The 12,555-nt window shown below is 43.3% G+C and overlaps 1 protein-coding gene across 6 annotated transcripts in view; it reads right to left on the bottom strand.

The window, feature by feature from the left end:
* Nucleotides 1–12,555, bottom strand: part of LOC140895607 (uncharacterized) — a 169,581-nt gene that overhangs the window by 113,220 nt on the left and 43,806 nt on the right. For 5 of the 6 annotated variants that reach the window (XR_012154286.1, XM_073305725.1, XM_073305728.1 and 2 more), the window contains exon 2: nt 1,684–1,825. The gene's annotated coding sequence lies outside the window, so the exon portion shown is untranslated. Of the gene's footprint in view, nt 1–1,683; nt 1,826–5,519; nt 5,568–12,555 lie in introns of those variants that run through there. The other variant, XM_073305727.1, reaches the window with a different exon arrangement.

Genomic DNA, 12,555 nt, shown 5'->3' with positions numbered 1-12,555 from the left:
AATCTGTGTTTATTATATAAAATTAATACACAATAATAAACGGGTTGCTATTAAAATTAAAGGGGAATGGCTTTAGTGATGGGGCAAAGGGGTCTTTGACCCTTAGACCACAAGTTACATTATGACTCAAGTCAGTATTGATAGAAACTTGTTACCATCTGATTATTTTTTAAATTATGGGAAAGAATTAGTGATTTCAGTTCAATTTTTAGTAAACAGCATTGCAACACAACAATAAGAGGCACTTGTTCAGGGTGTTGTAGCAGGTGGTCCAAGAATTAAATGGGCATGGTGACTTTAATTACCATTTTATCCTCACAGGTTCCTCTAGATCAGGGGTCCCCAACGCAGTGCCTGTGGGTGCAATAGCACCCACCGAGGCAGTTGTGTGGGCCCGCAGGACACCACGCCGCCAAAATGCCACCGCCGAGCGCAGCCACCTGAGAACCGCCCACCGAAATGCCAGTATTTCGGCAGCGGGGTGTTTGGCACCCGCCACAGTCTGTTGGAAATATGAATGTGCTATTCCCACAGAAGGGTTGGGGACCATTGCTCTAGATTAAGCCTGAGGTACTGGTGCAGTGTGGGGACTTTTGTACTGCTGATGCCCATGCTTGACACATTCTGTGAACTTAGAGGATTCCAGCCTCCAACACTATCTATATATAAATGGTCAGTTTTCAGAATGGAGAGCGGTAAATAGTGGTGTCCCCCAGACGTCTGTACTGGGACCAGTCCTATTCAACATATTCATAAATGAACTGGAAAAATGGGTAAACAGTGAGGTGGGAAAATTTGCTGATGATACAAAACTACTCAAGATAGTTAAGTCCCAGGCAGACTGCGAAGAGCTACAAAAGGATCTCACAAACCTAGGTGACTAGGCAACGAAATGGCAGATGAAATTCAATGTTGATAAATGCAAAGTAATGCACATTGGAAAACATAATCCCAATGATACATAGAAAATGATGGGGTCTAAATTGGCTGTTACCACTCAAGAAAGAGATCTTGGGAGTCACTGTGGCTAGTTCTCTGAAAACATACGCTCAATGTGCAGTGGCAGTCAAAAAAATGGAATATTGGGAACCATTAAGAAAGGGATAGATAATAAGACAGAAAATATCATATTGCCTCCATATAAATCCATAATATGCCCACATCTTGAATACTGCGTGCAGATATGTTCGCCCTATCTCAAAAAAGATATATTGGACTTGGAAAATGTTCAGAAAAGGGCAACAAAAATTATTAGGTGTATGGAATGGCTGCCATATTAGGAGAGATTAATAAGACTTGGACTTTTCAGCTTGGAAAAGAGAGAACTAAGGGGGGATATCATAGAGGTCTAAAAATCATGACTGGTGTGGAGAAAGTAAATAAGGAAGTGTTATTTACACCTTTTCATAACACAAGAACTAAGGGTCACCAAATGAAATTAATAGGTAGCAGGTTTAAAACAAAAGGCAGTATTTTTTTCACACAACTCAGTCAACCTGTGAAACTCCTTGCCAGAGGATGTTGTGAAAATGTCTGTAACAGGGTTCAAAAAGGAACTAGATCAGTTCATGGAGACTAGGTCCATCAATTGCTATTAGTCAGGATGGAGAGGGATGGTGTCCCTAGCCTCTGTTTGCCAGAAGCTGGAAATGGGCAACAGGGGATGGATCACTTGGTGATTACCTGTTCTGTTCATTCCCTCTGGGGCACCTGGCATTGCCCATTGTTGGTAGACTGGATACTGGGCTAGATGGACCTTTGGTCTGACGCAGTAAGGCCGTTCTCATGTTCTTACATAGCATCTTCCACAAAAACATTAGATTCACTGTTAAGGAAAAACAAAAAAAAATAATTATGAAAATAAAGCATTCAATTGCCATAAAAATAACAAATGTTAAATTATATTTGTTCTTTGCATAATTATTTTAGACATTTACAACTTTCATGGAGCCTAAGGCTGCTCTGAAAACCATCAGTAGTTTTTATTGACAGTGTACTTGGGTACTGTGCAAGACACAGAAGCTCATGGTGTTTAAATACATGGACGGAAACACAATATCCTGAGAGAGGGAAGATTCAATCTTAGTGTTTTTTTTTTAATCATCTACTCTTTATCTCTTCTTTAACATAATGGGTTGGAGGTTTATCATTTGTTGACCTTGCAGAGAAATGAGTTTCAAATAATTAGAGCTAAGATTTAAGTTACTTGATTAACATTTTCAAAATGTTTTTTTGTTGTTGTTGCTTGTTGACTCATTAGCTCAAATTAACAAAGACAACAACTGTTCAAATACTCAATACCTAAAAGGACTTTCAGTTTTTTCCCCCACATTTAATTTGCTTTAAAATTCTGTATCATAGTAAGAATAGATACTTATTCCATTATAAAAAATGTTTAACTATACATTCCAACTATAAGTAACTAAAAACCTCAGCTATGCAGTGCATTGATTGCAGGTTCCAAACAAACAAAACTGTGCACAGTTTTTGGTTACAGTGTTGGATGCACTCTTTGTTCAATGTATATGACCTACACTATATTGTTTTCTTAAGACAACACTGGAATGATAGTTCCCTTTTTTACAGTGTATTTCCTACTGTAACATGCTAGCACACACTTGCATTTATTTGTGGTTATTAGTAACACCATTGTGCCCTATAGCACGCACCGTATGCTTGTGCTAAAGGAGGATCTCCAGTAGCTGATACCAGTGTAGAGCCTATGACAAATAGTTCAGCAATTCTGATTCCATCCAATAGAGGGCACAAACTCAAGGCCATTCATTACAATATTATGGCTGCTCTTTAAGATTTAGGCAACTAAGGAATTAGTACATGAAATAAATGATAAAAATAATAATGGAAAATATTTTATAGATTTCTATATAATTTACAGTTTTCCTAGTTTGTTTTTCCACTTAAGTAATTTCAGATGATGCTGGAATGTGACGACTATATCTCTTGATATGTCAGTGTAGCTTTTTTGTTAGCACTTTTGCCTCTGGACCAGCAATTCATGGGCTTAGGTTCTACATCAGCATGTGCTCTCATGTAGTGCTGACACTGCAATGGTAAGAAGCTGCCAGACTCATTTGAGATTGCAAAAATACAGCTTTAGGAGGTCTATTAAAATGAGCTAGGGAATTACAAACATAACTTCTGTTTGTATTAATAGGAGTTAGCTACCTTGTGCATCAGTACAAGAATAGACCCCCCACCTTCTAAAATAACAGTACACAAGTACCTGCTGTCCTAGATTAGATATCAGCAAGGCAAAAATAATATAACGTACCGTTAAAAACTGCCTAGCAAAGATGCTGGTTTATTGGTTGTTGTGGGCCTAGAAAATTACTAAATTGAGGTCCCAAAACGCACTCAGAAAGGATTATCTAGCTTTCCAGTATACTAGGAGAACCTGCTGACATAGCTACAGTACAGAAATACCTAATGGCTGGCAAACCTCTGCATTATTAACATAATTTTCAGTGAGGGGATGGTGCAAATGTGTTGATCTATTTCCTTAGACACAGCTAAGTTTTATTGCTGTGATCCAGTGTGCGGTCATCTTTGCTTATTTCATATTTCTGTCTCTCTCCGCTATCAAGTGAGAGCTGTTGCAGCATGAAACACAGACCTATCATACTGCCTGCATAAGAAAACAGATCATACTGCAGTGTAACTCAAGAAAAGTACACTGCGGCACATTCTCCTCTCTCAGGAGAGAGGGGAAATCGCATGCAGGAGCACACATGATCTCTGCTGCAAGAACAATGTTGGATGAAAATAGTGAGACACACTTCAGAAACAATTTATAACAGCCAAAAAGGCAGCTAGGCCAAGCACACGCTACACTTACATTTTCTATTGTCTGTCATACAAACAATTGCCTTTCTACATAATTAATCTATATATCAAAATGTTTTATCTACCTAATTTAGTAAACATATAGATTTAGAATAGTTTGTCTTCTGACTGGCTTCGATTCACTTAAAAAAACCTGTATACTGTTTTCATTGTATTCTTATAAATCTGTCTGGTGGTTAAAAGGACACGTAATGGAAAGAATGTTCTTTTGAGACTGTGAATGAAATATACATTTTCAGTTTTTAAAAGTAGTGAAACATCTGTAATATGCACATCCATAAGTGGCAAAGGAATTCCATGCTTTTTTTCTGTACTATTCTATAAAAATGTCATGCTTATAAGTTCTATGGCAACCCCTGTCACACAGTACTCATTTGATTTCTGAGAGACAGGAGCTCCTTACCCAGATCAATAGTTGTGGACTGCTGTGCTGTAGGAGCACCTGCATTACTCTGTACACAGAAGTACACCACAGGTGTAATAAGTCCTACATGTCCATCTATAAACAATGGGCAGTCAATTAAAAGGGAAAATCGTGAGTGTGCTGTATCCTGGGTATGTAAAGTGCTCCCTTCCCACTATGGACACTCTTCATGAATTGTCCTATCACTGCCACTGTTTTTAACTTGTTTGCTGCAGAATGTGCCAAATTCTTTATGAAGGTGGAATTTGCCTGTTATACTGCTGAAATGTACCAGGTATGTTTAGGCAGAATGGATCTGTGGCACTGCAGAATGTGTGAGGCTGGGAATTGGCAGAAGGGGGGTGGATCATATGGAATAGATAAGTGGGGAGGCAATTGCAGGTTGGTGGGAGCACCATTTTAGAGTGGCCTGGATCAAAAATGAAAGCTTTTTGACAGTGGAGTTAGGATCATTGTTTAAACTATTCATAGTACCTTCTTTGTTGTTTGTATTTAAAATCTGGTATGTCCTGAACTACTTTCAGAATTCTGTTTCCTATTTTTTATCAAAACTACAAGGAAATATGAAGTGTGATCATTCATAAACTTCTCCTTGTTCAAAGGATAGTGGACAACAACAGTTTTGGGAAGGACAAATACTAAAGTGTTGGAATTTTTTTTCTGCTTGTGGTTTTGACTTTAATCCCCAACGTGATAAGGCCAAATTCAGCAAAGTGCAAAGGGTAAAAACCAGAAATGGTGAAATGTAAGAGTATTACAATAATATAGGCGTTATCAATAAATTGCTGTTAGTAACACCAGAAAACCAAGTTGTTTCTAACCCTATGATTTTTTACTTACGTATGACTGCCTACGATCCTTAATTGCTAAGAACTTCTCCTCCGCAGGGCCGGCTCTAGGATTTTTGCCGCCCCAAGCAAACAAATGTTTGCCCACCCCCAGTTTTTCCCGTGCCCCCTGGCTCCGCCCCAACTCTGCCCCTTCCCCAAATCCCCGGTCCCGCCTCCTCCCCCGTGCGTGCTGCATTCTCCTCCTCCTTCCCCCCCCCCCCATTGCTTCCTACAGTTCCCTCCCCCGCCGCCCTAGCTCCCCTCCGCTCCGCCTGCTCCCCTGCACGCGGCGCCGCTCCGCTTCTCCCCCCTCCCGCTCAGGCGGGGGAGCGGCGGCGCGTTCAGGGGAGCAGGCGGAGCGGAGGTGGGGGGTAGAGGAACCGCTCCCCGCCACGGCTCACCTCCGCTCCGCCGCCGCCGCCACCTCCCCCGGGCGCGCCGCCGCTCAGCTTCTTCCCCCTCCCTGCGAGGCTTGCCCCGCCTGAAACACCTGTTTGGCGCGCGGCAAGCCTGGGAGGAAGGGGGAGAAGCGGTGCAGAGGGGGCGGCGGGGGCACAGTTCTAGGGGCCGCATGGCCGGCGGCGGAATGCCGCCCCTAGAAATGTGCGGCCCCAAGCACCTGCTTGTTTTGCTGGTGCCTGGAGCCGGCCCTGCTCCTAGTTGCCGAGTCTTCTGCAGTTTAAGAAAAATTGTCCTATGACTTCTTGCAAAAATTTTATATTAGTGAATGGGGGGGTGGTGTTTCTTTAGAACTTTTTTTATGGCTGTGTCATTTATTGTAAGAGAACGCTCCGGAGGGAGAATATGGTAATGAAGAGAATATAAAGCATGATGGAAGCAGAAATGACAGACAGCATAATTGAGTTTTATCTCCCAAATGATCATGCAGCAAAACAAAATACCTATTGAAATACTAAAGTCAAAGAGCACAGAAAGATTTCCCAGCAAGTCTTCGAATACCAAATATTACATAATATAAATATTAGCACACTGTTAACATAACCCTTTTTTCATATAAATTTTAAATGGTGACAAGAATGAAAATTTGTGGCAGGTCTGGCTTTCCTGCCTTTGTTGTTGTTTTATAGGGAGTGGGGGAGGGAGGGAGAAAAGCAGAATTAGCAAGTAACTCTTACTTCCTTACATTCTTTCCTACTTTTTATTTTTTTCATAAATGGACAGTACTTCTCCTGGGGGCTGTCTCTTGTCAGTGGTCTGTCAGAGGTTGGCTCACCTCCCCCACTTTCAAAGATGTACTCCATCTATAAGATTCCTCGGCACCTCTCCTCAGAGGCAGAGTTCTGTTTAAGCTGTTGTCAGTCTGCTGACCCATGGCTTCCTTCATGGAAGACTCAAGGAAGAGCCAGATATTAGCCATTACGTTGGGTTGCAGTGATGAGCCGCCAAAATCTTAACAACTGGTTCCCTATAAAAAGTTCTGATTTAAGGGATGTGCCCCAGTGTGTATTTTTTGTACCAACAGGGTTACCATACATCCGTATTTTCCCGGGAGGAATTTTTAAAATTTAAAAATTCCTCCCGGACGGCGATTTAAAAACCAAAAAGCCTGACCTGTCCGGGAAAATACGGATGTATGTTAACCCTGCCTAAAGTTCTTTTTTAAAAAAATGGGCCTGAACTAGAAATGAGCTCCGTTTCACATGTGTGGGTCCCCGCCACTCCCTGGGGGTGTGCTAGGGTGACCAGATGTCCCGATTTTATAGGGACAGTCATGATTTTTGGGTCTTTTTCTTATATAGGCTCCTATTACCCCCCACCCCGTCCTGATTTTTCACACTTGCTGCCTGGTCACCCTAGGGTGTGCACATGTGTGGGTCCCAGCTGCTCCCTGCCCCCCTCATTGAGGCAGGTGTGCAGGGTTACTGCCCTGGGAACTGCAGGGCATCAGTGGACGTGGGGCCACCTGCAGACAGGGGCGTGGGGCAGGGCTAGCTGGAGGCAAGGGGTGCAGGGCTGGCTGCGGGCAGGGCAGGGGGTGCGGAGCTGTCTGAAGACAGGAGGGTGTGGGGTTGGCTGGAGGCAAGGGAGTGTGGGGCTGGCTGAAGACAGGACAGGGGCTGACTGGAGGTAGGGGCTAGCTGCAGGCAGGGCAGGGGAGTGCAGGGCTGGCTGGAAACGGGCTGGCTGAGGGCAGGGCAGGGGCTGGTGCGGGCAGGGCAGGGGGTGCAGCAGAGGCTGGCTGCAGGCAGCGGGTGTGGGGGTGGCTGGAGACGGGCTGGCTGCGGGCAGGGCATGCAGCAGGGGCTGGCTGCGGGCAGGGCAGAGGGTGCGTGCGGCAGGGGTTGGCTGGATACAGGGCAGGGGGTGCAGCAGGGGCTGGCTGCAGGCAAGGGGTGCAGGGGTGGCTGGAGACGGGCTGGCTGCAGGCAGGGCATGCGGCAGGGGCTGGCTGCAGGCAGGGTGTGCGGCAGGGGCTGGTGCGGGCAGGGCAGGGAGTGGCTGGAGATGGGCTGGTGCGGGCAAGGCAGGGGGGTGGCTGGAGATAGGGGATGGCTGCAGGCAGAGGGTGCAGGGGTGGCTGCGGGCAGGGCAGGGGGTGCGGCAGGGGCTGGTGCGGGCAGGGTAGGGAGTGGCTGGAGACGGGCTGGTGCGGGCAAGGCAGGGGGTGGCTGGAGACAGGGGCTGGCTGCGGGCAAGGGGTGCAGGGGTGGCTGGAGACGGGGGCTGGCTGCGGGCCGGAGGTGCAGGGGTGGCTGGAGACGGGGGCTGGCTGCGGGCCGGGGGTGCAGGGGTGGCTGGAGACGGGGGCTGGCTGCGGGCCGGGGGTGCAGGGGTGGCTGGAGACGGGGGCTGGCTGTGGGCAGGGGGTGCAGGGGTGGCTGGAGACGGGGGCTGGTGTGGGCAGGAGGTGCCGGGGTGCAGCAGGGGCTGGCTGCAGACAGGGCCGGGGGTGGCTGGAGACAGGGGCTGGCTGCAGGCAGGGCATGTGGGGGTGGCTGGAGGCGAGGCAGGGCAGGGGGGCAGGGGCTGGCTGCAGGCAGGGGGTGTTGGGGTGGCTGGAGATAGGGGGTGGCTGCAGGCAGGGCAGGGGGTGTGTGCGGCAGGAGCTGGCTGCAGGCAGGGGGTGCGGCAGGGGCTGGTGCAGGCAGGACAGGGGATGTGTGCAGCAGGGGTTGGCTGGATACAGGGCAGGGGGTGCAGCAGGGGCTGGTTGCGGGCAGGGGGTATGGGGGTGGCTGGAGACAGGAGCTGGCTGCGGGCAGGGTGGTGGGTGCTCACGGGGAAAGCAGCAGGGAACCCACCAGGCAGCAGTGGGACGCAGCCCAGGCCCAGCAGAGCAGCCAGGAACCCACTAGGCAGCAGTGGGAGCCCCAGGGCCAGGGGAGTAGCAGCAACAACAGGGCTCGTGCCAGGGCCAGGTGGTAGCACACGTGGCTCCCGCAGCGCAGCACCCCCAGCAGCCAGAGGAGGAATTACATCACTTCCCAGCCAGAGCCCATCAAAGCCTCAGTGCCCCCTGCAGGGAAGCAGGTTAAGAACCGGTTCTAAAACTGCTTCAAAATTTTACAACCGGTTCACGCGAACCGGCGCAAACCGGTGGCTTCAGCTCACCACTGGTTTTGTGTGCAGCATAGAAAAGAAACTATCCCTTTCCTGCAAGACTTATAGTCCAAATGCTTAATTTTATGTTTTAATTTTTACAAATTAAATAAACGAATACAATAAACTCTAAATGATAAACTTTCTTTATATCCGTGTAATCAACTTTAATTTAAAAAATGAAAGTCCACATGTTAATATTTAGAGCTGGTTGAAAAACTTTTCAATTTAACTTTTTTCTGTAGAAAATGCCTTTTCAAACATTTCTACCAAAAAATTATGAAAAAGTTCCAGTGAAAAATTTGCAAATTAAAAATTATTTTTTTAAATTTGTTTTGTTTTAACAAGAAAAAGCACTTTCTCTCACTTTTTAATTTTTCCCCTTTTTGCAGGAAAAAGTCTTTGCTTTTTAAAGTGTTTTTTTTTTACCAAAATGATTCTTTAATTTTAAAAATGGAAAAATTTAATGAAATGGAAAGAAATGAAATTTAATTTGAAATTTTTCAAGAAATATACTTATGTTTTCTCAACAAGCTCTACCAATAATATTTTGGGCAACAGATTGATTTTCTTCAGTATAAATGTGGTACCTGTACGTCCAGAGTCTACAGTAGTATTCTGTTGACAGTTAAGTCTGAGGATACTTTATATATACATCCAGAATGTATATAACCTTTATTCATTACTATTAATTGTTTTGTTTTTAAGTAAAAATAAGTTCATATTTCATGTTGCCACATCCATAAGATGGATTTTGTTGATTATACTCATTAGATTTGGGAAAAGATTATTGCCAGCCATCAACATCATATTCAGTACTCTGTGTCAGAGATTTGGTCCCATGGGTCATTTTCCAGAATGTATTACAAAAGATTAAATAATAAATCAATTGCCAGCTTGGAATGTATGAAATGGTAGACCAGTGCCCAAAATCAGATGATGTAATGGCATCTCCATAAGAAGTGTATTGAGCGAGGCTGATTGATAATCACATTCCAAGCTAAATCTGAGTGAAAAAATATTTAATTCCAAAGAATAAAAGGAGGAAAAATTCACAAATCTTCATGAAAATGTTTCCCGGTTTCCAACAAGCTCTATTTGGAGCCTCTTAGGTATAGATCTGAATTAATTTTGATCAGAGTTGAAAGACAATAGAAGTCTATGTAGCTGAAAGTTCTGCATCCCTTGTGAATGTTGTAAACTGAGGCTCCAGAGGAGTGCTTTCTGCTAATGATTATACCGAAGAGGGATTTTAAGTTCTTAAGTCCCTGTTCTGTCTTGAGTGGAAAAAATTGTACAGTCAAGAAAAGAACTCATTTTGGTTAGACCACCTTCTCAATGTTTCCTCAGATCAGTTCTGCTCCAGTTTTGGAGTTTTCCCCTCAGTAATCTAGTCTAGAAAACGGTGAATTATAGTTATACATTGAAATCCTAACAAGGTAGATCAAATTTCATTCTGAGCTGTTCAAAGTTCAATAGTCTTGTGCTCTGGAAAAAGTCTCCAATGTTCAACAGTATTCTGGCATATTCTGCATATCTAGGAAGTCAGTGAATATTTTGGCACTGCTCTAAGGTATTTGATTGATATTCTTCCTTCTCCTGCTCTCGCAGTATTCCCAAAGTGTGTCCCTGACATAGGACATTGACTGATTTCCTGAGGGGAATAAAATATCTTCACCACACATCAAGCTGGAAAATGTAAAAGGAGAGTAATATGACACTTTGTCACATGGGGCTGTTGTTCTGAATTTCTATAAAATGTAACCAGTTCTAAACATAGGGGGTCTGATCTAAAAGCCATTGAAGTCAATGGGAACTTTTGCACTGATTGTAGTGGTTTTAGCTTAGGGTCATATTGAATTACAGCTTCCCAGTTACAGATTTTCCAACTGGAGAGACTAATACCTACTTTTGGTTTTTATCATTGGAGCCTGAATAAGATGATTCTTGGTATTTTACCATACTATATAAAGTTGCTGCATAATCTGTTTAGTTCTCTTTTTAAATCACATAGATAGAAGTACTAGGAGGGACTTGCAGAAAATACAAGACTTGCGAAAGAGCATTGATTTTTGTCAGGCTGTCTCTCCCAAACATAAATAATGGTAAACTGTGACATCGCTGCAGGCCTTTGATGTAGGGAATATAAAAGGGTTTACAGATTTAGCATTATTAGTTTTTTGAAATTGCGTGAGATTTTTACTCCTAGATATCTAAATCCCTCAGGGGATTGTCAGCATGGAAAATAGTTAGAGAGACTCTCACTGGATGTGTCTAAGAGCAAAGTCTCTGACTTGGTCTATTTACCATTATGATAATATGGCACTGTATGCTTCTAAGACTGTGAGGCATTGGATAGAGGCTATTTAAATAAAGGAAAGGATGTGGAGAATTGTAGAACAGTTTGACCACTGTTTTAATAGATGTCCAAAGTGAAATGTCTCTAATAACTACAAAAAAGAAACCTTATCAAATATCCTCTGCATCTGAGGCTAGAAGTAGGCAACTTTCATTGGTTCATTTAATATGATGAATGATGTTTAGTGTTCACAGAATATTATGATTTGTAGTTTTGTCTGGCATAAAGCCAGATAGTTGGGAATAACATTACTCTAAAGAAATAAATGGATATTGATAAATTCAGGGAGTGAATCTACTTGAAAAGAATATAAATAGGCCCCCTCAATTAGTTCATAGTCTATAGACTATCTAGAAAGCATAGACTACTCTCAGCTTGGGTCATCAAGATTAGGTTGTGATAAAATTGTTAAAGGAGATGTTCTGATGAACTAACATTGAAGCTAAGCATATTCCATATGAAATAATGAGGGGAAAAAAGAATTACTTAAATATCTTTCATTTAATTGCCATTTTATTACACACCAGCATTATATATAACACAAAAGAGTGCCTTAAAGCTTATTTTGCGTTAAGGTTTTCTGCTCTTGAATTTACAAATTTCTGAGTTTCTTCTTTGGGATTATTAAACATCAAAGCTGTGTTCCTTTAAGGAGCCATAGGTTCACTGCGTATAAGAGGTCTATGTAGTTTTTTTACTGGCTTTAATGCAGTTGTCTACCACTGCAGCAATAATAGCTTTTCCTTATTTAAGTAAGAGCTCTTTTTCCATGGCAGCATGATAAAAGTGCTGTCCTTTAAAATTACGTAGGTGAATAATTGTGGGTCAGAGTAAAAGCTGTCTCTTGCAGCCCTGTGTCCAATGGGCTGTATCTATTTTTAACTTAGTCCCTTTTCTCTCTAGACCCAGTAGTCTGTGGATTCATTTAAAACAGTTAGTGGATGTGGGATTTCTGCTGCTTGGATCAGCAGCTCCTGTATTCAAAATCTTCAGCTTTACTCTCTCAGAAAGTAGTGTTGCATTCCTAGGGTCTGCAGAAAGGTGTTCGTTGCAGTTAGAGGTGATTCAAGTGGTGCTTTCTGAAAGTGTACTTTCCATGATAGTGGCCAAATTTAAAGATACCTTCTTGATTTTGATGGTAAGATCACTGAGTTTTGCAGACTGCATGGCTCTACCATCTTGACTGTCTTCCTGACCTGATTCTACTTTCATAATTCACAGTTTTGATATCAGACATATTGGACTTGCCTTAATGTTCCAAAAGGATTCCATAGAAGTCCTAGAAAGCTATTTATGGAGGGTAATTGATTGGGGAGCAAAACTTAGCATTTCTATTGGGCATTAAAAAAAGGATTCATTTGGGAGCTCAGAGAATCTCTGCTTGGCTGCTGTGATGCATCATGTGACCCTGGAGTGAGAGTTTGTGATAGCTCAATGAAAAACTACAGAAGGATTATGTATAAACTTTTTCTACTCTAAACGTTAAAAAAAGAAAAAATGGCTCAAATACAAAAAAT

The sequence above is a fragment of the Lepidochelys kempii genome, chromosome 11 (assembly GCF_965140265.1).
Source record: "Lepidochelys kempii isolate rLepKem1 chromosome 11, rLepKem1.hap2, whole genome shotgun sequence".
NCBI lineage: Eukaryota > Metazoa > Chordata > Testudines > Cheloniidae > Lepidochelys > Lepidochelys kempii.
Note: the sequence above shows the minus strand (reverse complement) of the source record. Positions and strands in the feature narration are given on the sequence as shown.